This window comes from Opisthorchis viverrini, assembly GCF_000715545.1.
Source record: "Opisthorchis viverrini unplaced genomic scaffold opera_v5_38, whole genome shotgun sequence".
NCBI classification, from domain to species: Eukaryota; Metazoa; Platyhelminthes; class Trematoda; order Opisthorchiida; family Opisthorchiidae; genus Opisthorchis; species Opisthorchis viverrini.
In genome coordinates this window covers 238,194-262,870 of record NW_008751695.1, presented here as the reverse complement: position 1 = coordinate 262,870, position 24,677 = coordinate 238,194, and positions in this window count along the sequence as shown.

Sequence of the window (24,677 nt, the reverse complement as noted above, 5' to 3'; positions counted from 1 at the left end):
AAGGGCAAAATCAGTACCAAGCCGTTTTTAATGACCTTGAGTATAGTGCTCAAACGCTGTTTCAAAGGAAACACGGGGTGGCCTGTGCGTTATACATTCAGTTGAATAAAACTATGGGAAACTAAGAGAACTTGGGCTGTGAGTCGTCAATTTCAAGTTAACAAAAACAAACAAGGTAAATTTAGTCTACCAGCTTCACTGGAATTTCGCATGCTGTTACATGTGAGTTGGAATTAGAGTAAAATCAGAACAAATTTTGAATGAGGTTGATTGGCTCGGAGCCAACACAATGTTTTCGTGGGGAACATGGTATGAAAAATTAACAAACCGCAGTGTGAGATCACGCAATTCGGTTAATTTGTGTCGAGCGATATTAGTTGTGGTCTTGAATAGATTCGGAAATGACGAATACAAATTCAATCTGGCATGTGACCATTCACCTCCTCTAAATGACCGGTCTAATGGACACATTTCGTGCAGCATTTTACGCGTGGTTATGTAGTTATGAATTAGTGAAAATGAAAACGAAAACGAATAAACGAAACAGGGTTTTCTGCTGCCAGGATGGTAGATAATCCACCAAAAATTACGTATTGTGTAGAATCGTCCGAACAGCTAGTATAATCTGGGTTGACTAGTCTACTGGTGAGTATACTTCGTCCTTCGACCTTGCCTCCAAAAGCGAGTAACCGGTTTGACAGTAGTATTATGTGGTTCACAGGCTGGTGCTCAGGAAAAAAAGCCAAACAGTTTTGGTACATTCTTAACGTGAATGGTAACAACAGTTTACCCCTTCGATACGCCTTCGATAAATTGCCAAGATGACGAAATTGACCAACATGCCCCCGTATTCCATTTACGTTTGTCAAGCAAAAACACGATCGCTTAGAGCACAAAATTCTGCTTGGAGCACCAAACTCAAATACTATTTAAAGAGAGAAGGCCTTCGCTGCAGAGTTGTTTATTAGAAAATGCTAAGTGACCATTTACAGACTATTGGACAGGGAAGCAAAAGTTCAATTTGCATCTTAATTACAAAAACTGGACATCAATCTTCTCCTGAACGCGTCTTCTTGAAATTTCCCGGAAATTCACTGAATTCAATCACTCATTGCTCAAATCCAAGCAAATGCTGCAAAGCGACTCCACAAATTCCGCAACAGACCTCCCTTTTCAGGAGCTGCAAAGCGAATTTACAAAAACAAAACATGCTACTCGCATGCCCCTCCATCAGCAGTATCACCTCACACTATCAGCCAAAAACCTGATGACGGACTGATGAAAATGGAGTCCGAAGAAATCCACTTGTGTTAGACATCGGTGAACCCATCGACCCCAAGCCACAACCGCCCAACTGAAAGACATTCACGTGTTGCGTGATCTTCGAGTGAACAGGGACTATGCATTTCCTTCGGAATAAGGGAGCTGGTGTAATGGTGGATACTACTGATGACGCATGCGAGTATTATGTGGTGTTCAGGTAAATCAGCTTGGCGTCTATTGAAAAGTGAGATTTATTTTGGGATTTTTGAAATTGCTTTGTAGCATTTGTTTAAATTTGCGTGATAGTCAATGAGTATCCAGAAAGACGCGTTCAGGGAGACGCGTTCAAGAGGAAGACGGATACACAGTTTTTATAAATAAGATGCATTTGAGAGAGTTTGCTTCCCTCTCTAATAGTCCGTAGCTGTCCAGTTGGTGTTCTCCAACTAATAACTCCGCAGCCAAGGTCTTTCTTCTTTTCGCTGTCGGTGTGTGATTCTGAAAAAAGCGAGAGGTAACGTGAATCACTAGCACTTAGAGAAAGATTTATTGTGTGTCCGGTAAGAGTGGACGTCTGGGTAATTATGGCACTATACGTTCCAAAATTTTAAAGGTCAAGAAGATTACCGCTCTCACAATACTCCATCCAAAATGATGATATACTTATTCGCTCAGCATTTTCCCTGATAGGCTCAATGTCCAACCTTGTGACCATGTGGCTAGCCGAATATAGCAGAACCGGTTGGCCAGCATCCGGTCAGCCACATGTGAAAAGGGGAAGGTTAACTACACTAAAATTGCACTGCAATTAATGTTTCTCCGGAGATTTTGTCAATATTTATCAAAACTACCAACGTTTTGGGAATTCTGTTAATCGATTCGAGAATTTATACTCGTTTAACTGTTCCGAGAGTGTGCGAGTTACTTTTGCCTCTTGTTATCGATGCACCGTTCTTGCTTACAGTTGTGCTTAAAGCTAAGCAGATGGCATTGCAACAAGAGTTCCGCTTGCTTCCTCGTTTTCGTGAGTAAATTATACCGTTGCTGTAGAGAAAAGATTTGACAACATCCACAAATTGCCTAGAATACCAATACGGCTCTGCGCTCAGCCGACAGAATATTTGATCTAAGGGTGCTGTTAAGCAACCTAAATTGTTCCCATGCCCGCGAACCGTCCCTTCAGAGGCCACATAATTAAGAACAGCACAAATAATTCTAGTTCACAGCTTACCTTTCGGAGATTCGGCTGCCAAAGTGTTAGTAAGTAGACTAGACATCATAATTCATATTTAACGCTGCCTACTTCCAAAACCTTGCGGACGTGCACAATGGAAGACCCTGAAGGGACTAGACTCAGAGTGAGCGTAACCAGCTTGTGCGTACGAAGAATGCTGGCTTGAGTGTTCCAGCTGAATGAGTCCGGTAGTTCGGACAGAACGAATCAAGTGACAGGTAGATTGTCAACGAGGACTGCACATTTAATGCTGGATACCAGAATGAGACCAAGCGACATTTTCATACTAAGGCTTGCACAAGTTCGAGCTTTGGTTTGTGGCTTTTCATATGGGGCGAAAAATGTGTCAGCCGATTGTTAGTTACTTGAAAAAATGTTTGTCTTAAAGGTTTACACGGCAGCTTAGATCAGCCCAAAGGCCTCGTTGGGAGATACCCACAAGTGGGCTCACCAATGAGGACGTAAGAGATACTTTATTCACACTTAACTAAGAATTTTGTCTAAAAATTTTCAAGAAAATAAAATTACGCTTAAGGATGAAACCTCTTGTCATGAATAGGGCACACAGATAAATCTATATTACTCGGTGAAAATCACATCTAAAAATCACTGGTGAGTACCATCCAGCATCGTCAGTCAATCTGGGGTATGACACATCGTTTGTTACTGTCGCAGAGTGAACAAGGCAAAATACTGGCATGAAAATGGAATGGGTTGCGGACAGATTGAAAGTACAGTGGGTAGGTAAAAAAATATGAGGTTCCAACCTCTGTAATTCAGCAGTATGGTGCCCAAAATGCTCGAGGGTAATAAGGCAGACATCTGAAAAAACAGATACCACAATGCCAGCAGTCCCGTCTAATCAGATCATCCGTTTACTGGAGTTGAAATCGCCTTGACTCTCACAGAATATCTCCGGAATTGCGAAAATCGCTTGGGGCCATGGGTTTGTACATTGTTATATCTAACTGCCGTTCGCGCTCCAGTGCCTAATGCCAGAAATAGACTTGCCAGTAGGAACACAATAGCTTAATTGCAAACACCACATTGCAAGCGCGCGAGTGCGAATGCGTAACGCCTTCAAGCTATTTTGTGGAGGGAAGCTGTCTGGACTTGTCCAACGATGTCTCGCGCTGTCTGGCTTTGATACAAGGTTGCGACGCGCTGTACATATTGAAGAGGTGTTGTCTGTCTGGTGAGCATCTAGTGGGGTTGAGGGTCTCAGTAGATTTTGGGCATTCAGTGGTTACTCTCAGGAATCTGACCTTCATTCACGCACGTAATCAAAATATGGTACAGACCAAAGTCAACAATTAGAAGAAACATTACTTGTATTCATTGGCAGGACTTGTTAGAAATGTGACCCGGTAAGCAAAGGGATATAAATCAAGACTTAGAAACTGTTTTTGGAGGTGAACATACATGTGAAACTCAGACAATCAGCACCACGATGGCCGTGAAAAAAATGCATCTCGTATTTAACACAGGTGTAACACAAAAGTATTTCTCAGTAGATCCTTACAAAAAACTTGATTTCACCATGGAGTAGTCATTTAGTTGCACTTTTTTCACTTTACATTTATTTAGCATGCTTAGTGATGTTTCAAATACTCATGAGTAGTAGAACACAACATGTCGCCTTTTTTTCACTTTACAGTTATTTAGCATGCTTCGTGATGTTTCAAATACTCATGAGTAGTAAAACACAACATGTCGTTTCAATTTTAGCAACTCAGCTTGAGTGGGCGTGAATTCTGGTTGATTATTCGGAAAAGATAACAGGTTCTATTTGTCGATGGCCATGACGGCACTGCGTGCATTGCATCAGGAAGAACCATCAGGAGGTCAGCTGGACCTCACGAGTGTTAAAAAGTAACCGGTTCTCACAGACATCCAAATGAGTGTATGCTTAGTAATCTACCATCAGTGGATGTCCAAAGTAATTAGATGCCGAATGACCGGATAAAAGGAATGGTTGAACTGTAAAGCAAGAAAAAATTATCAAACGTGACTAGGAAAAAAAGAGAAATTCGGCTGTTGTAGACGGGACGAATATGAATTTTTCGAGCTGTGGTCGATAGCCTTGGGTTCACTTCAGTTTTCGAACTTGTCTAGTAAAGAGTAAAGCCTGAATGTTCTCAGCAAAAACAATGTGCAATTCAGAGTTCACATAGGTGTCAGAAATGTACAACCTGTCTATTAGAATATATCCTCAGTCGAAAAAAACCTGGGGACGCATAATTTTGTGACGCTCTTGATAGCGTCTATTCAGAGATTCTAACTTATTGGTGACGCATATTGGTACATCTATCAAGCCACTTGATAGGCTTTCCAATGCCAATTTAAGTTTCACACATCCATAAGGGAAACTAGTGACAAGGTTGCTGAGAACTCTTCGACAGCCCACGACCGGTTTCGCCCTTCTTGAGGCTCATCAGGTAGGCGCAGTCCCCGAGTTTCCGTCAACCTTGTGTTCTACTTGAACAGTCCAGTTCAGTCGGCAAGAAGAGCGAAATCGGTCGTGGGCTGTCGAAGAGTTTTCAGCAACCTTGTGAGTAGTTTCCTTTATGAAAATATACTGCAATATCTCGAATGTCGTGCCAACTGAATCATGAGGCGGCCTGTGTGCAGCACATCCAGCTGGAGGGCAACATAAACCAGAGATTCGATTGAGTCTCCCGTGAAAACCAAATTGTGCATTTCACACATCCACTTTTTAAATCAACCGAAGAAATTTCGCACCTGACAAGTTCGCGATTAGCATTAGTTGTCAGATTGGAACATTTATGCAACATAGCAAAAGGCAAAGAAAATTAGAAGATATGAGACCTTTGAGCCGAGTCTAGATGGTACAACTCATCAGAGTGTACCCTGAGATCTCTAGCAGTGTCAGAGGTTAAGTTGGGCCCACAAATTTTATATTAGAAGACAGCAGTGCAATCCGCGGTCATTCAAAAGTATAGTTATCCATTTACCTAAATCCATCAGCCGTCAACATCGGAGAACGGACTGCACTCATTTGCCACGGTTATCCTTAAATGGATGGCAAAAACCACAACCAGTTCGGGGTGAAATCCAGCAGCAATTTTTTCACTGTGTGGTTCAATGATCGGGGGATTAAAGTACTTGAGAAATGCGAAAGCACAAAACATTCGGACCATTATCATTCAATTCTCGGACGAAATTTTACAACATTGCTATAAAAGACTGACAACTGTGAACGGTGCTGTTGTAGCTACCCCGTCACCCACGCACTTGACTGTTCAGCTCACTGGATCACGAGACTTGTCATTTTATCATACTCGCAAACCACGTCACATCAAGGTGACTCATCAGACATCGATTGTCCGCACCGTCTAGTGAGCGTGGACAACTCATGTGCTGTCACACTCACGTACACGCAAACGGACCTACATATAGGGAAACCGAACACAGTCAGCACGCACAGACTCACGCGCGCTCAGGGAGCAATGAGTCAGCCAAACACTCCAAGTCCACGGACAATCATGAAGTACGTGTAGCAGTCGCACTGCGGAGAAAGCACGTTCCCGCCGTCCGGACTTTCACCAAGAGACTCTCACATACGACAAGTTCCCTTTTGACTTGCTCCACATTTTATATTGCCTTTATTTTATAGATGCTGAAATTGCTTCTGTAAACTACTGTCAACCACAGTAAAGACTTTTATTAGTGCATACACCTTCTGAGTTGTGTTATGGCTACCCTCACCTGTGCACTAATACTGTAAATCCCCATGTTGTTACTGTGGAACTAGGTCGATAATTCGGACAAATCCGTGTTTTGAAACCACAGTGACCGGACTTAAACGAACTTGGAAAAGGACACATTTTGAAGTAAACATTGCGTGCACGTTGTACATAACTTGCAGTTCAACACACTTAACAACCGACCAAAGCTCACAAACACCAATATACCAAGCCCACTAATGGCTCCAGAGAACTGATTTGGTCAGGCGCCACTGAAACTCCATACAACATCAGTGAGGCTACTGGATATGATTTGGTTTCTATCCTGCCCGCAACCGGCTCAACTAACGCTTGAAACGTGTGTGACTGAAAACACCAAGTGTATCCAATAAGTACAAGTCGCTTATTCAGAAAAAAAACTCGCTTAAAAAGAAGTAAGGGGCTGATGTTGTTTCGGTTGCCGGAAAACTTAAATTTGCAATTGATTAGGCCGGACTGAAGAACTGACACTCTTTTGTATCAGAATTTTCAAGTTCATAAGTTTCACTTTTGGGTAGGTCTTTCAGCAGCTTTGAAAAATACTCTGAGCTTTCCGGACCGATGTACTCTTCTAATCTTTTCCAACAAGGAATAAGTTATCCCCCGAGCCTCTTAGTCATCTATGGTAATTTCTGCTATGCCGTGATCGGATGCGTGAGAAAAACAAAAGCGATGTTGAATGATTAGCGAATATACACTCATTTGCAAACTAATTTGGTTCTTTCGAGAGACTCATTTGGAACCCAGGTGAATCTCTCGTTTGTGATGTTCTCAGGCAACTGAATGTGCTGCAGCAGGCCGCCTCATGTTTCAGTCGCTATGAGTAGTACATTACAACGACATAGATGTATCGCGATATCTCGAATATCTTAGCGACTGAAACATGAGGCGGCCTGCTGCAGCACATTCAGTTGCCTGAGAACATCACAAACGAGAGATTCACCTGGGTTCCAAATGAGTCTCTCGAAAGAACCAAATTAGTTTGCAAATGAGTGCACATTCGCTAATTTCGTGCAATTTGGTCTCAGGTAGAAAATAAGGTTGACGGAAATCCGGGGACTGCACTAACTGATGAGCCCCAAAAAGGGCGAAACCGGTCGTGGGCTGTCGACGGATTTTCAGCAACCTTATGAGTAGTACATTACAAAGACGTAGATGTTGAATGATGTTTCAGTTTTATGGCACAAAAACTGCGTGTATCCAGCTGTCAAACCACCTCCATATTCGACAGCGATGTAACTGGCCTCGTTTTCACCCGTTGTGCACTTGCGCCCGAAGGGACACTTTGTAGCTTACCTGGATACATTTTGCACCAGGTTTTACGTTTTTGAATCTGTAGCCTAAACCTAAACTCAGTAGTGAATCAGACAGCGGCCGCCGGGGGGCGGTCTGGTTTTTCAGAATATCGTACATCTGGGAAAACACAACCGGTGGTTACACGCTCGCCTCGTATGTCAGATGTCCTGAGTTCAAATCCCGGCACGGCCATTGCACTGCTGGTGAGCTCTGCTAAGAGCGAAACTCGAGTCCAATGCTTCCCTATGGTGTGGACTCGCCGGATCAATTGCGCCAGAACAGGAGGACCACCGTTCAAACGAGAGTGGTGTGACTATGAACAGCCTAAAATCCTATCGCCAATCGACGGATTGCCATCGAATATGCCCACATCCAAACGCCTTGGCTTGACACAATGAAGGATAGAAACAATTCGTCTGGTGTATACACACCGCCTTTTCATGGCTTGATTTATCCACACAATTCGTGGCTATATCGCACAAACGGATTCTTTTGACATCAGGTGTAATTCTACCACCATCAAAAAAGCAACCGGTAATTTGTCCTCAAGTTGAAGAAGATTGAACAGTCTCATTTGAGTTTGAAACGAAGGAAAGACGAATACATATTTTTCAAAATTGCCTTCTTCTTTCATCATGAGAACCACGTAACCGCAGTTCCATACGAATCTCTTCACCAGATACGTTGAAAACACCTAGGATAGATGATCACTGTCAACAAATGGGAGATTCACACTATCGCGTGAGTGATGATGAGAATGATATCGTCTGTTTCAGGGATTAGGACACCTCCGGACTGTATGCGATAGTTTCAACCCATGTGCGTATTGTTCACACAGAAAATGTAGGCACACACTTACAGAGGTGAAATACACACCCGCGACAGTGACGATAAATTATTTCTGACAGATAAGCGTGAGATTCCTCATCCAGACGCACACATATTTTGCGGAAATCTGTGAATCAAAGCATTTTATCGCTTGTTTCGGTTTAAGTTGTCTGGTTCAAATAGTCCCATCAGATGTTATTATGTAGCGGGATCGTAATTCCGCTGCGCTGTCGGTGGTCGGAAGTGGAATATGGACAGAAAATCAGGCGGTGAAAATGGTTCACACCGGAGTGATGCACCTGTCACAAAAAAAGATAAATATTGTAGGTAGTCAAAATGATCACCCTAAACAGGCTCACAAAACCTGAATAGTAGTCACGTGTGGGAAGCTCAGTTAGTAACCAGTCGGTGTATTGATGAAACTCGAGGTCCAACGCTGGCAAACTTGCCCGGTGATTGTAGTCGCTGTGTTTTCAGCGCATTAGCACGTGCCTCGCAATGGTGGCACTTCAATAAAGTAGTCAAGATTTGCAAACACTTTACACGCTAACTAGAATCCAATATCACATCACATATACTTGATAGTTTCGGTGATCTACAGTTGCTTTCAACAGAGCGAGAATACTGAACCTCGATGGATATCTTGACGTTTTACTGGCCAATGTCGCCTATTCCAACCATGTGGTGATGACGGGGACTTTTTGTTTGTTTACACTATTAATTTGCCACATTTTCGGCGATCAACAAGAATCAGGCTCACACCATTCTCACTTGAACAGGCGTCCTACTGTCCCGGAGCAACCATTCCATCTACTCCACAAGACTCGAAGTTCACTCCTATTAGGGTTCATTAGTAATACGTATCCCTGTTTTTGCTAGAGTTTGAACTCAAAATATTTCATGTGCAAGGTGGGCGTGTTACCACTACTCCAACACTGCACGCTGGACCCATCTGAACTTTCCCTCCAGGACAATAAACCTTGTTTACTGTTGAGCAATGACACTGGTATTCCCGACGCCTCCAATGACGCTTTAGTAACCCTCCAAGTTGTGTCGACCGACTAGTCCGACTATCAGGGCTTTCCAATCAGGTAGCGCCATGTGTGCTTGAAAATTGCTAAACAAATCTGGATTAGTTTTAGGAGCTTCGTGGTTTCTTAGGATTTTCAATCACATCACTTTTCTCAAGGCGATTATCGTCACGTTCCGATGACATCTTTCTGGTGAGGAAATCATTAACCTGGTGTTTCGCCCATCCAAATGACTCGCCTTGAAAGATGAGGCCCACTCACACAAGAGGTTTATTTTCATAATGTGCCAGTGCCGAGACCGGCTTTGATCATCCAGAAGTTATGAAGAATAACTGGCTTCTTAGGATGCAACGTTCTACGTGCCACTGAGCATACCAAGTGAATGCCATGTTTCTTTTGACAAACATCGCTTTTGATGTTGGAAAATGGCAAACGTTTTAAGTTCTGGAGACATGAGTAAAAGCAATATTGTGTTATTTCAGAGGTATGACGCGCCATTGATGACATCCACTTATACATCATTGAGCAAAAACTGCCAACTGCATGATAGGCACTCTAGAATTCGATGGGCAAAATCATCGATCGATTTTACTCATGCGCACAACACCCTGACAAAAATGTATTATTTAGTTTATATGCATTATCCAAAACTGAGGTGGTTCTGATAGTATCCTGGAATTATCTAGAAATTCTACCATCTCGATTCATGTTGTTGTTGTCTTTTAAAGAGTCGATTAGTCAACTGAAGGAAGCAAAATCGTGGATTTCTTGAATTCACTCTTATCCGAAACGACCGACTAGTCCGACTATCAGGGCTTTCCAATCAGGTAGCGCCATGTGTGCTTGAAAATTGCTAAACAAATCTGGATTAGTTTTAGGAGCTTCGTGGTTTCTTAGGATTTTCAATCACATCACTTTTCTCAAGGCGATTATCGTCACGTTCCGATGACATCTTTCTGGTGAGGAAATCATTAACCTGGTGTTTCGCCCATCCAAATGACTCGCCTTGAAAGATGAGGCCCACTCACACAAGAGGTTTATTTTCATAATGTGCCAGTGCCGAGACCGGCTTTGATCATCCAGAAGTTATGAAGAATAACTGGCTTCTTAGGATGCAACGTTCTACGTGCCACTGAGCATACCAAGTGAATGCCATGTTTCTTTTGACAAACATCGCTTTTGATGTTGGAAAATGGCAAACGTTTTAAGTTCTGGAGACATGAGTAAAAGCAATATTGTGTTATTTCAGAGGTATGACGCGCCATTGATGACATCCACTTATACATCATTGAGCAAAAACTGCCAACTGCATGATAGGCACTCTAGAATTCGATGGGCAAAATCATCGATCGATTTTACTCATGCGCACAACACCCTGACAAAAATGTATTATTTAGTTTATATGCATTATCCAAAACTGAGGTGGTTCTGATAGTATCCTGGAATTATCTAGAAATTCTACCATCTCGATTCATGTTGTTGTTGTCTTTTAAAGAGTCGATTAGTCAACTGAAGGAAGCAAAATCGTGGATTTCTTGAATTCACTCTTATCCGAAACTGTTATATCTGCTGTTTCGTCAATCTGTGATATCTGCTGCTGACCCGCTACAGTGCCTAATGTCGGAGAAAAAAGACTCACAGAAGGGAACACAACAGCTAGATTCCGAACAAACGAGTGCGTGCGAGTGCGAGAGCAAAAGTTACGACAGCCCCACGCTATTTAAAGGGGACCTTCTGACATTAATCCAGGCTGTTTGATAGGCGTTAATGAACCCCCATCAACATCGATCGTGCCTCTATGAAATGCCTGAACGCTGATCACATTCGGTCGTGCTTCTGTGGCGTGCATGAGCACTCATCAGGTTTTGCTGAATTGATTGAACGATTGACTGGCCTGGATGCTTGCCGGCTTTCCAGTTGAGCTTTTGGTTGAGCAGTAGGTTCCGAGTGTTCTGAGGTTACATTCAGGAATCTGACCTTCCTGATAGAAACTAATATTTTATCAGATTTGGAATAGTCGGTTTGATTATTTTTAATACAGATTTGAGTGTGGCAGGATCACCTGCCTTGCCGACAATCCTTGAGACCATTTCAAGGATGGCAATGTGTGTGACACTCTTTGGGTGCATAGCTGCCATGATACCCGAAGAAAGCACATGAACTTTCATACCGCCAGGATTCCCAAAACTTGCCCGAGCAGTTCAGAAGCTGGGGCTGATTTTGAACCGCTGATCTTGCGGTCAGGAAGGCTGCACCCTACCCACTAAGCCATCTCGAGTTCAAAGACTCCAGCATGTTGAGCAAGTATACGGATACGCACTGCTTGTGTCTGTAAGTGCTATTGTCTTTTACTCGAAGTAATGTCAGAAGGTGAATAGCACTCACAATAAACAGTTATGTATAGTGGCTACCAGAGACACCAGTACAATTGAACAATACACAAAAAGGAATAAGAGACTTATCGAGTTCTCCGTTTGATAAGTTGTAGTAGATGCAGCCGAGGTGCGTAGGACGTAGTTGAATTGAATGCGGGTCTTGACCGAGCATATTGAAATCCGTCCTCGTTCTTGTCATCTAATCCAAAGCGATATCGAGCCCAGACTTTTCCTGCACAGTGAGTCGTGCGTGGGTTAGAATTGACTCTGGTCTGTGTGAAGTGATGAGCATCCTGCTTTCGTTGTTCCGCATATATATAATTTTACGTTGTGGGTGAAGATGCGCTTGCATTGTCTGCCTCAGGATAAGATTCCAATAATCTCGGTTAGTCTTGGGGTGAACGTTTGTGACATAATCAATACACGAGTGAAACAGTGGGTGTGCATGCCTTAAACAAATTAAGTGAGTGGTTGGAGGTAAACGTTGATGAGGTAGTAACCGAATCGTGAAATCGGTTTGCCATGCAACACGACGGAGCTGTATACTAGCCACCTGATAGCTCAATGGTCACACACTGTGAAGTAGCCTTTGATGAACACCAAGTATGTATGCAGTATTTTGATAGCTTTCCTTACGAGAGACCTAGTCTAGAATCAGGGATGTTCTCATAGAGGAAAATGTCGGTAGCTCAGGTAGCGTAGATGGTCATTGGCTTGTTCGCTGAGCTGGGAAATTTGATTGCAAACGTTTCATCATGCGTAACACTACTCAACGCACAACCGCCAACCCACCGCTACGCACAACTACACGCTGATGATGTCACCTCGATTGGTGATGAAACTTTGCAATCAATTGCCCAGTTCATCGAACAAGCCAAGGACCAGGGATGTTCTCACTCAATACAGTTTGTTCAAATTAGTTTCACGTTTTGCCCATTTCGGGTGGTATTCTGCATAGTGTGAAGCTACAGAACGAAGCATGACTTTTTTGCATGGGGTATGTCAAGACAGACAGAGAAAAGGTTACAACTCAGACACGCTTCACGGCTACTGAGAGTTGAACACTACAACTGTAACAATTTCTGCTGTTAGTGGTAACGGGTGTTTGTAGAATACACACTCACGTGACTCATATCTGAACAGTTTTTCGCCAGTCTTGGCGCACACCAAAAGAGGTAGGTAGCACTGGACTCGAGTTTCGCTTCTTTTAGAGCTTGTCGCCGGTGCATATCCTCGGCCCTGCCAGGGTTTGACCTCTTCATATCTCTGCACACGCGAGGCGAGTGTGTTATCACTAATGCATCAACGCACCAATCCGAATTTTTTACGTTTGAGTGTTTTGAGCGGGAAGTCAGACGCCTCGAACGACGAACGACTGTCCCAGCCAGGTAGCCCTAAAGACAATTGAAACCTGCGGAACAAGTTTTGTTTCAGGTGTTGCGGAGTTTTGTAGAACACACATTCACCGGGACTTTCCTCTGAACACTCTTCCTCCTGTCCTAACGCAATCGTTCTGGTGGGATTACACAATCACCTGTAAAACTATGATCGCTGGTTTCAATCACGCTCTGTTCACGGAGTCAGTTACTTTGTTATCTAATCCTTGACTAAAAATAATGAAACGGACTAGTGAAAAAATCTCCAGATTTCGAAGTGATAAGATTAAATTCTAGGGTAATGACGACAGGCTTTTCAGGATCTCTCCGGAAACGGCTTTTTAATGATTCTTGCATGAACTTCAGCAAATGTTGTGTCTGATCCGCCAAGATAAGTAAAGAGCTAGAAAAAAACTTCCAGGTGAGCAACCTCCATCAAGGTGGTGCGGTCAATATTCGTTCAGAAACGACCTAAATTCCGGGGAGATCGTCTTCGTTAAACCTTTTGATGCCTTTCGTCAAGGACGTATCATTTCTTACAACAACCACTGAAATCCGACGAGGATGCTTCTAAAAAGCAATTCACTAAGCTACAAACAGATCCAGTATCATTTTTGAGCTAGTGCCTATCCGGAAACGCGCCACTGTGTACTATTCACAAGTCCAGCAGTCTGGTAGTAAATTTGACAGGTAAACACTACAACCTCGATTCTTTCCTTTTCAATTTTTGGTGTAAATAGGTTAAGTCAGAAATTTCCTGGAGCTGCGACGGAGAATTTTATTTACTTGGATAGCGTATTGTAAAATTCTTGTTTTTTTCGTTTTGGCTTCTTCCCGCACCTTGTTACCAATTAGTTCAGGTACCTGTTTGGAACTTCGAGTAGCGCTTGGTCATGCAAAAGTTATCAACCACGCTTTGGGAAGTTCAAACGAGCTACATTCCCTTGATTAGATAGTGTATTGGAAAATTCTTGTTTTTTTTCGTTTTGGCTTCTTCCTGCACCCTGTTTGGAACTTCGAGTAGCGCTTGTTCATGCAAAAGTTATCAATCACGCTTTGGGAAGTTCAAACGAGCCACATTCCCTTGATTACAACGCCTCATCGGTTTAACAAATTGTCGGTCAATACGGGTATGCTTTACAAAACTGTGAAACAATAAGGCCAGCCCCTGGTTTATTTTACACAAGCTTTTACTGATCCGCTTGTGCAGACCTGTTTGAATGATTTATGCCCCGTGTTTCATTTCCCACGCAGATTCTTATTGGACAGAATTTGGGGAGTTGACGTTACCATACATGTATGCACACTGACTGGCAAACACCGCTCTCGCTCTCTCGGTGTCGTACGTACCTAATTTGGGGAGTTGACGTTACCATACATGTATGCACACTGACTGGCAAACACCGCTCTCGCTCTCTCGGTGTCTGTACGTACCTGTTTCGGATGGATAACAAAATAGGTGGTTAATGAGCCAACCGCCCAGACCACTCATCCCGTAAACAGAACGTGTGTTGGCTTCAGCCTTACTCAACATCCGTTTATACTCCATTTGCAAACAGTACATTCGTTTGTTTCTCACATGTGTGACCTTTGTTCTTAACGTAGCCTTGTTGACTCAAAGACGAGGAGTGCACGTGGAATCTCCCGGATTCACTGGCCAGGGATTTTTGGATTTACTGTGCATCAACTGTTGCGGGAATCCACAGTCGGCTATGTTCTTGCTCCTAGCGTGAACAACTTGAGGAAAGGTAAGCAAACAAATGTGCTAACCGTTTTGCTCAGAATTGACATCGCGTTTTATTGCAATAAAAACGGTACGACTGATTTCTAAGTTTTATGCAGAGTCATATGTTACCTAGTTAGCAAGTATCTTCCGGGAAAGAGACCATGGTAAAAGTTAATTTGTACTCAAACTCTGGCAGAAGAAATAAGGAATCAGTTGGATAGGAATCTCCAGTGAATGCACAGAAGACTGGGCCTTTTACTCAAGGTCCCTCTCTATTCTAAACCTAATCTTTACGTTTATAAAAACTCTAGTTTGATGAGGACCATTCGCGGACTCCTGGGATTCGAAGGAAAACATCGAATGGGATATATTTCTGTCGACATTATCAGTAGGTCCACCCACGTACTGTTCACCAACCAAATAATTAAAGTACTTTTTTTAACCAGATGTTTATCTGGCTTCCACATTGTGGGTTTATCAAATACATGAGATGCAAGCAAGCGTCAGATGACCTGGGTGCTTGAGTGTTTTCCAGTTGACCGTATCCCTCCCAACAGTTACCAGACGAGTTGTCCGTGTTACAGACTGAACGTGGTTTTTTTTCAGAGCTGATAAGTGATTCCTGATGTGCCTCCACTTTACTAACTCGTACAGAGGGCTCTTTATAATATATTTACCATACTAAATAGGCTAAGGATACTAAACGCACATGATTTCACACGTTGGATCTAAGGGCTACATATATGTCGATGATAAGTCGTCCATAGGAATATTACTACGTTCAACTGTGAATGTTTTCAACGTGTAATCGCTTTTTTTCCTGCGTTCGCATGCTGTTGCATCAGAGTAAGCGTCTGAGAACTTCCTATACAGCATGTTGTGTTTCGGTGCAATCTATACAGCTACTCATCACAAGGCGTTTCACTTTTGTACATAATATAGGGAAATTGAAAATTTCAATACTGATAGCAGCTGTACAGGTGGCGATAATTCTACCTCAGAAAAAAACAAAAAACACGCATGCTTACCGCGTTCTGCACTTAGACTCTTTCAATGTCTCTGCAAATTACTTCTTTTGATCTGAATTCGGGTGGGTGAAATGCTGTGGACACGGCTAGTTTGATTGCGTAAAAAATGCCTTTGGAATAACGCCCCACAAAATTCTAATTATTGTAAAATACTTATTTCAAAAAAGTGGATGTCTACCTTTCCGGTAGTCAGGGTAACATTCCGTCCCTAGGTTCGGATACATATCCAAATTTGGACCAATGATATTTCGGTTTGCGAATTCATCTTTCTGTCAAAACACTAATCTTGTAATTAGTTTTAAGTGAAGTACTTCAGATGTCCTCCAAAACATGATACATTAAAACGGTCACACAAGAGCCTACAGTGAGCCAAACGGCGCTGTTTTTTTCTCCCGTTGATTGTGCGCTATGTCGAAAAATACTTTTTATTGAGTGTCATTGTTTCATTTTGATGGTTTTGATTGTACCACTTGATCAAACTGAACTGTGGAAGTATTGACAACAAGGATGCATTAGAAATGGTGCAAAAAGTACAAACGTTTGTGAAAACAAATGGAGACTGAGCAAGTAAACAAGTTGTAGGCTGAATTAATGCGTTTTAAATGAGTTATCTGTCATGAATCACCTGGAACCTTTGAACTAATGACATCATTATCGTCAACTGAGCAGTTTAAATCGTGGTTTTCCTCCAGAAATATTGATGTTCACTCAACATTTCACCTCAGGGTTTGAAGTCGTCGTAAATATGTACGACAGAAGTGTGGTACATGTTTTAAAAATACTTTTTCCGTGCTGAATTTCAATTTGCACTGCTCAGTGCTGTTTGCAGTCTCAAACGAACGTCAAAATGCTCGAATAAACCATTTTGAGGTTGATTTGATGACCCTGTTTTTTTCAGCTTGCTCAGCTTTTGGCGAAGTACTATTGTTTATTAAACAAGTTGCTTTTAACAAAACAAACCTAGTTAAATTCGGGCTGAATTCCCTAGTTGTGAGATTTTTCAACTGACCTTGCTGCCCATGGGTCGTTTTCGTTTCGATTGGCACAATATTCAACGTTACTTCTGTGTGGGGTAACATCATCATCATCACCATCATCATCATCATCACATCATCATCATCATCATCATCATCATCATCATCATCATCATCATCATCATCATCAAAAAGAACATCAATGTTGAGAACGATGCTTGACAGACGTACAGTCGCAAAGTTTATACATTTATACGTGAATTGAAAAGGAGAGAGAACACTTAACGAGAGGATATTGAAGCCAGCCCAACGAAAGTTTTTTTTAAGTCCTTGAACTTTCAAGCATCTAGACAGACAATCTGGAAAGAAACTGACACCATAACACCACAGAAATCGCTTAGTTGCCGGTCGCTGAAAGGGATACCGTAACTTTGTAGGCCAACATAAGGACATCTTGGTTCCACGTTTGCACGCGTGTTTGGTTTGAAATTGCGTTTGTAAGAATAGTTAAGTTTGAATAATTTGCACACCACCAGGTAAAGTCATGGGAATGAGGAACAACTCTTATGATCGTGTTATAGGTAATTTGAACCAATAGGAAACGAGGTGATTGTTGAAATCTTGATATCCATGTATGTGCGTAGGAATGTCATTTTTTGGTTAGTAATCAGTGGAGTTCTTGAAAACTTTTCATGGCGTTTCCCACTAGAGTGCCAGTAGATCGGGCCAACAAATCAGTAAAGAGTCCAATGAATACTGTGTTTTGTTTATTTTGCAAATAGTGCGACCAATGTAAAGATTTGAATACCAACACCTGGATATGTTGGGCAAGGTAATCTGGTTTTCCTGTGTATCTCTATGGCAACCATTACTTGGAGGTGTAATGTGGCACAGTGATTTATCCCACGTTTAAACAACTCTTTGTAAACACAAAGTATATAAATGTAAGAACCATGAATAATTTGGTAGTATCCGAGCAGTAAAGCGATAAACAGAGTACATTTTTGTGGGGAAAGCTGTCACCCGAAACCAGTTTGCATGAATAATTCAACGGCGAAACGAGTACTGTAAGCCCAAAAGTGACAGTGAACTCCGGATGTTTTATTTGGATTCTAAGGCAGGACACGCCGGCTCTGAGCAGTCGTTATACAATCTCAGTGGTCTCGCTGTNATGGGAATGAGGAACAACTCTTACGAGCGTGTTATAGGTAATTTGAACCAATAGGAAACGAGGTGATTGTTGAAATCTTGATATCCATGTATGTGCGTAGGAATGTCATTTTTTGGTTAGTAATCAGTGGAGTTCTTGAAAACTTTTCATGGCGTTTCCCACTAGAGTGCCAGTAGATCGGGCCAACAAATCAGTAAAGAGTCCAATGAATAGACTACTGTGTTTATTTTGCAAATAGTGCGACCAATGTAAAGATTTGAATACCAACACCTGGATATGTTGGGCAAGGTAATCTGGTTTTCCTGTGTATCTCTATGGCAACCATTACTTGGAGGTGTAATGTGGCACAGTGATTTATCCCACGTTTAAACAACTCTTTGTAAACACAAAGTATATAAATGTAAGAACCATGAATAATTTGGTAGTATCCGAGCAGTAAAGCGATAAACAGAGTACATTTTTGTGGGGAAAGCTGTCACCCGAAACCAGTTTGCATGAATAATTCAAGGGCGAAACGAGTACTGTAAGCCCAAAAGTGACAGTGAACTCCGGATGTTTTATTTGGATTCTAAGGCAGGACACGCCGGCTCTGAGCAGTCGTTATACAATCTCAGTGGTCTCGCTGTAAAACACGAAACGATTTCTGGCCTGGGATTGAAAACCCATCAGCATAAGCCAGTAATTATCACAGAACATCACTGACCTAGGGGGTGTACAAAAATATGGGCTCAAGAACGTTAGAAAAACTTCTGCGTACGTTTTTTTCCAGAAATTAAAATAGACAATAATCTAGTTTTTTTATATAAATACTGAGTACACTGATCTGGATGGTTATTTTGGCCTCATTTTTAGATCGGGTGTCAATCATATCTACATGTACAACGTAAATATACTTGTTCAGAAGAAGTTATATCGCTTTTCCAAAAGTTATCGTTCTCATTGTGTTACCATGTCTAAACATTTTAGGAAGATGGACAAGCTAAGCAATCAAGGTGTACAGCCAGATCAGACTAGAGGCAAGGGCTGGTAAAATTTGTTTATTCTTAGACGCAGTATACTACTCACAAGGTTGGTGAAAACTCTTCGACAGCGAGGGACTAACCGCTACTTTCTAGGGGCTCATCAGGTAGGCGCAGTACCCGAGTTTCCGTCGACCTTGTCTTCTACTTGAACACAAATTGGACAGATTTTAACAGAGAAACCCATTTGCGTGTTAATTTGCTTTTCAGGGGGGAGTCACCTTGAACCCAGCCGAATCTCTCGTTCGTGATCTCTCCAATCAGTTGAATGTGCCGCGATAAGCCACCTCATGTTTCAATTTGCACGATATTTGAGATATCGCGATACATGCGTAGACGTATCACTTCTTAAAAACGAGCAGTTCGGTTGAACTCTAGAAAGACACTACCGTCAATACCCGATTGACAAGCAAATGGGTGTATTTCTTCATTGTTCATTAACTATAGTCGTATTGTCAAGCAGAGTATGGAATTGTGGAGGTTTTAGGAGAGTTATCTTTTTACAAAAGTTAAAAGAACGTTTCCTGAAAGGCTTTTGAAAGACTGTTCAAGAGATTCTTAAGCAGAAAAATCAGCTGGTTGCGTAAGAGGACTTCTGCAAGGTTTTGTATATGGATTTATTATTATTAATACCATTATATGGATTTATTAGAGTGTCTAAGGAAAACAAAGTCAACTTTTACTTTTACTAGTGAAGGAACTAACCTGCACGGTAAGTATATTCTTCGCCGTCTTCAAAAATGTGCCTCTCACTAAACGGGTTAAAGTATACCGTGAATCCGAGATAACTGGCACAAGTCAGTGGCCTCAACGAGCAAGCGTGGATGGTAGAAAGATTAGTACTGGTAATCTATTTAGATGCTGACCAAGTCAACGTGTTCTGGAAGCATTTGCCTGATTTCAAACTAAAAGGGTTGTCTTGAAACTGACAGCAGTTAGGATGGATACCTTGGGGAACTGTCTAGGATTCTGTGGCCACAGAGAAGAGTATGCACACAAAAGCATCAACGGCACGGCGCCTAATTCTTCAAAATGTAAGTAAAATGTGGAAACTCAAAACAGAAAGATGGCCGTACAGCCCCCTGTGATACATCACACTTGCTGGCAATCGCGGTTCGCCTTTTGTCGCTCATTTCTGCACAGTGCTTGTGTACAGTGAAACGGTCCTGTAACAATCAAAGAATGGGACCATGGATGTCTGTCCTTCGAAGTTCTTGGAAGAGAAAAATCGATAAGAAATTCAGCTGAAATTTACAAATCGAATGTAAACATATCTTCTTCACTCGTACAGAGGTCGCAAAATTTGATACGCTTAGCATCCACGATTGGTGTTCCACGTTTAGAAACAAGCCGATGAACATCCCTAGAGGTGTCGGGCGAGTGTTGCGTGATTGTCAGCACCAGTCTCCCTGACGAAACGGAAGTGCAAGGAAAAGGGTAACTAATACCTCGTGGAAGCAAGGGATGACTTTGGATTAGGTGTTATTTCGGCCGTCTTCCTGTAAGCGTGGGACACCAGGCGATCAATCCAACAAACGTCACTCTACCTACTGATGTGATATACTACTCACTAACTGCTTACTTGCAAGCGATAGGCATCTAACATGATAGTCCGCTTTGTCTTTTCTAGTGCTAAGCCACAATGGGATCCACAGCATCCAAAAAAGCACATTTACTCCAATTTTGGACTGCACCTGCCACAAAGTTCCCAGCTATTCCTTGAAAAGGTGAGTACAAATGCGGGCGGCATCATAACAAAGTATCAGTACTAGGCCGTCTTGTCACTAAGACACGAGTCAAATCTCCCGATAGGAACATTTGTTCGTGTTGTCACACTCCAGTTTCTTCTTTCGTACTAATATTTTTCATGTATGGATAGGGGGGAATTCTGGCTGGTCACCAGCATCTGCTTTAGCGAAACGAATACTAACAGCCAGCGCAAATTAAAATAGACTTGTTGTAAACTTGCCCAAGTCGGAGAGGCCAAAATAATATAGTCAGCAGAGAGGAGGAATGGACATATCCTGCACACATTTTCGCGTGGCCGAGCAAAACACGAGCGTTGACATAAACTGCACCTTCGAAAACACTTTTTCAGGAGACCCAACATTGTTGGGGTTTGTAGTTTTTGTTGCAAGGTGTACGGACTTCTGAGTATCATGCACTAATTTGGGCACGTCCGAAACGTTCAGAGGCTCTACGCAGTTTCACTTAACGGCTTCGTTGCAAGCGGTACTATAGCGCTTCGCAAATGCGAAGACAGGAACTGATGACCGATCTTCAATGGTCGAATCGTGATTGATCACGTGCAAGAGGTACGAAATGTAGTTGTTTGAATTCTCCTGAAGGTGCTGCGGACCATTTTGCTTTTCCAGGGTGATATTATGAAGTAACGCCGTGTAATTTGTCAGTTCGGCGAAGATTGCTACCACGAAAGGTGATTTTGTTGTCACTGTTGTAGTTCCTAAACGTCTAGCCTCTGAAGGACTGGCTTTTACAGCACGTGAAATAGAGAGGACAGTGGACTACACGGTGTAATCCAAACCTGTCTCGTGAGTAAAAGCAACTTGATTCACAATGGATGACAAATATTGCATCACAGATCGATCATTAGATAGAATGCACCTAATTTAAGGGGTTTCTAAGAAAGCAATGAGGCACACATTGCTTTACGTTTGTGTCAGTGGCCAAAATAATAGTGCGAAAGGTCTGCCAGGCTGCAAGTTAAAGCTATCTGAAGTACATTTTGGAGTCTAATAAATCCAGGAGTATATTTCTTCTTTTCAAAGTATCCCGAAATTGCTTCAAAGTTGAGTACTATTAAGACAAGGTGGCTCAAGTGGTTAGAGTGCACAATTTTCTGACCGGAAGGTCCGGGGTTCGAGCCCTAACTCTGCATTTGACTCCCCCTAGCTAGGCTCCGGCAACCTGGCATTATGCCATCCCTCGGATGGCATGACAGTAATTTTGCTGCATACTGCTATGTTCATCGATTTACTGTGAAACCGTCATTGTACACATGTACTTGAAAAGCCCATCCGCTGAGTCCGCTGTTTAGTATTCTCGACGAACCAAGTCAACGAATCGCTTCGATCACACAATCTCATACATCAAGTAAAACAATGACACATGAATCGCACGCTGTTCCACTAAGCTGATCAACCAGCACGGTTGACGTCTAATCATAAATAATTCAGCAGTGATCGTGGTTCGTTTTTATGTGTCGATTAAGCTTCACTGCAACTTTTTGTCTCAGTAGAATACAGTAAGAAAACATATGTAAGTTCAACCAACAAAAACGTTTCTTTGCAGTGCGCTGGCGCGCAGTCACACACTACAGAGGCAGTAGTACGTTCACAAGTTTTGGAACCCAAAACAGGCATCAATTTCATGCAACACAGTTATTAAAGGTATTACGGTTCAGAGGTATAGCAAATGTGAAAATTTTATAATGCATTACTCATAAGGTTGCTGAAAATCATTGACAGGCCCACGACCAGTTTCGCACTCTTTGAGACTCATCAGGTAGGCACAGTCCCCGAGTTTCCGTCAACCTTATGTTCTACTTGAAACCAAATTGGACCGTTTTCGAGAAATACACTCATTTGCAAGTCAGTTTGGTTTTCACGAGAGACTCAACTGAATCTCTCGTTTACGAGGTTCTACAGCTGAATGTGCTGCACACAGGCCGCCTCATGTATTAGTTGGCACGATCTTCGAGATATCATAGTACATTTTCATACAGAAAACTACTCACAAGGTTGCTGAAAACTCTTCGACAGCTCACGACCGGTTTCGCCGTTCTTAGGACTCATCAGGTAGGAGCAGTCCCCGAGTGTCCGTCAACCATATGTTCCACACGAAGATATTTGATATAAACCCGTGGCAACCTGGATTGTTCGCTTGCAGCTGGTTGATTTGAAACGAATTAGCCCATAACTCTCTAAGTTTGGCACCATATGGCGTAATACAAAGTATCCGGGACATGTTACAAAACGCAAGATGGAGTGTCGCATAAAAAAGTGGAAAAAAATTGACAGACACGGACCACAAATTGGGATCTCTGACACTTGTGTCAAGATGGTACGGAATTTAATTTCTGATCACGTCCATTGTAATTACATCAGTCTGGAGGGAAATTTCAGGTCACTTTTCCCCAAAACCTAATCAATTTGTTGCTTTCAAATTGCCCGTATTGGTTGGTTTGTTCACCTGCGCCAATCGTTCTTATACACTGCATTCAGTAGTCTAGACGAGAAATTTCTCGGGCACTATGCTATTCAATGTTACATTACTAATTAATATCTGGTACGCAAATGGATTTGAACAGCATCGTTTGCGTCATTTTACTGCCATCGATTGAAAAGAGAAACTAAAAGTATTTTTTTCCTCTACTCTGACAACCAGGAATGTTGACAGTTTATGTGTTGTCGTTTTTTTTCCCAAAACAAATTACGTTTGATTGGACATCAACCAACTACCTATCCGTTTATCAGCCTAGCGGAACTTTGAGCTTCCAACTACTGAACCACAAATCAATAGGTTAGTCAAACGAAACCTGTTACGAATCTAACCGAGCGCGAAAAGGCAAATTTTCAAGCGGCTCCATAGATCAGTTCAAATTCCAAACACAGACCAATGGATTCATTTTGGGCAAAACGGTTGATGTCAAATAATGAAAGCCAGTTTTTGGAAGCAAGTAGCAACCACTGTAAGAAAAATAATGATATAAAAAATAAACTGACCTCATACAGTTCAACTGATTTATCGTGCGGATTTACTCGGGCGCTCAATTCGCTAATGCGTGTTCTAAAAAATGTTCGTTAGAATCGCTGACGGCACTCAAATTTTAAAGCGCCACACAGTAGTTTTTATTACTTAATATTTTGACATCTTACGTTGCTCAGCCGATCGATGCTAGTATGATGGGGCTGAGGAGCGCTTGAATTTTATTTTGACCATAAAATAGCATTGGAGAAAGCATATCCTATTGAGTACCATGTATTCATAGTACAAATTCAGTACACTGGATTCGATAGTCGCCTCCTTCCTCAACATGACTCAACCGAAAAAAATACCAATTTTTTAATTCATGGAATGAACCAAACAAAGAAATATGATTTTTGTTGGCATTTATTTCGTGGTCAATTTTTTTGTTTATTGACACACCGACTCATAAAAAGAGACAGTGGGTCAAACATGCCACGTCTGATGTACTTGTGTGATTCACGGACGCTAATAAAAGTGGCACATCGATAAAGTAGATGAATTTTAGATGCTCAAACACAGTAAATTTCACTTCGCCAAACCGTCAGCCTAAGGTTATCTGGAAGTATCGAATGTATGCACATTTTTGGGGAGAAGGTCGGGGGTAACGTATATTCATTTCGCTGTGGTTTATTGAAATGAAAACAGTTTTTGCTGTGCGGGTCTTACAGTCAGTGCTTTTCGTGAGCTAGTTTGGGGCAGTGAACATAAGGTAATTTCTTTGCAATATACTACTCATAAGGTTGCTGAAAATCCGACGATAGCCCATGACCGGTTTTGCCCTTCTTGGGGCTCATCAGGTAGGCGCAGTCCCCGGGTTTCCGGCAGCCTCATGTTCTACTT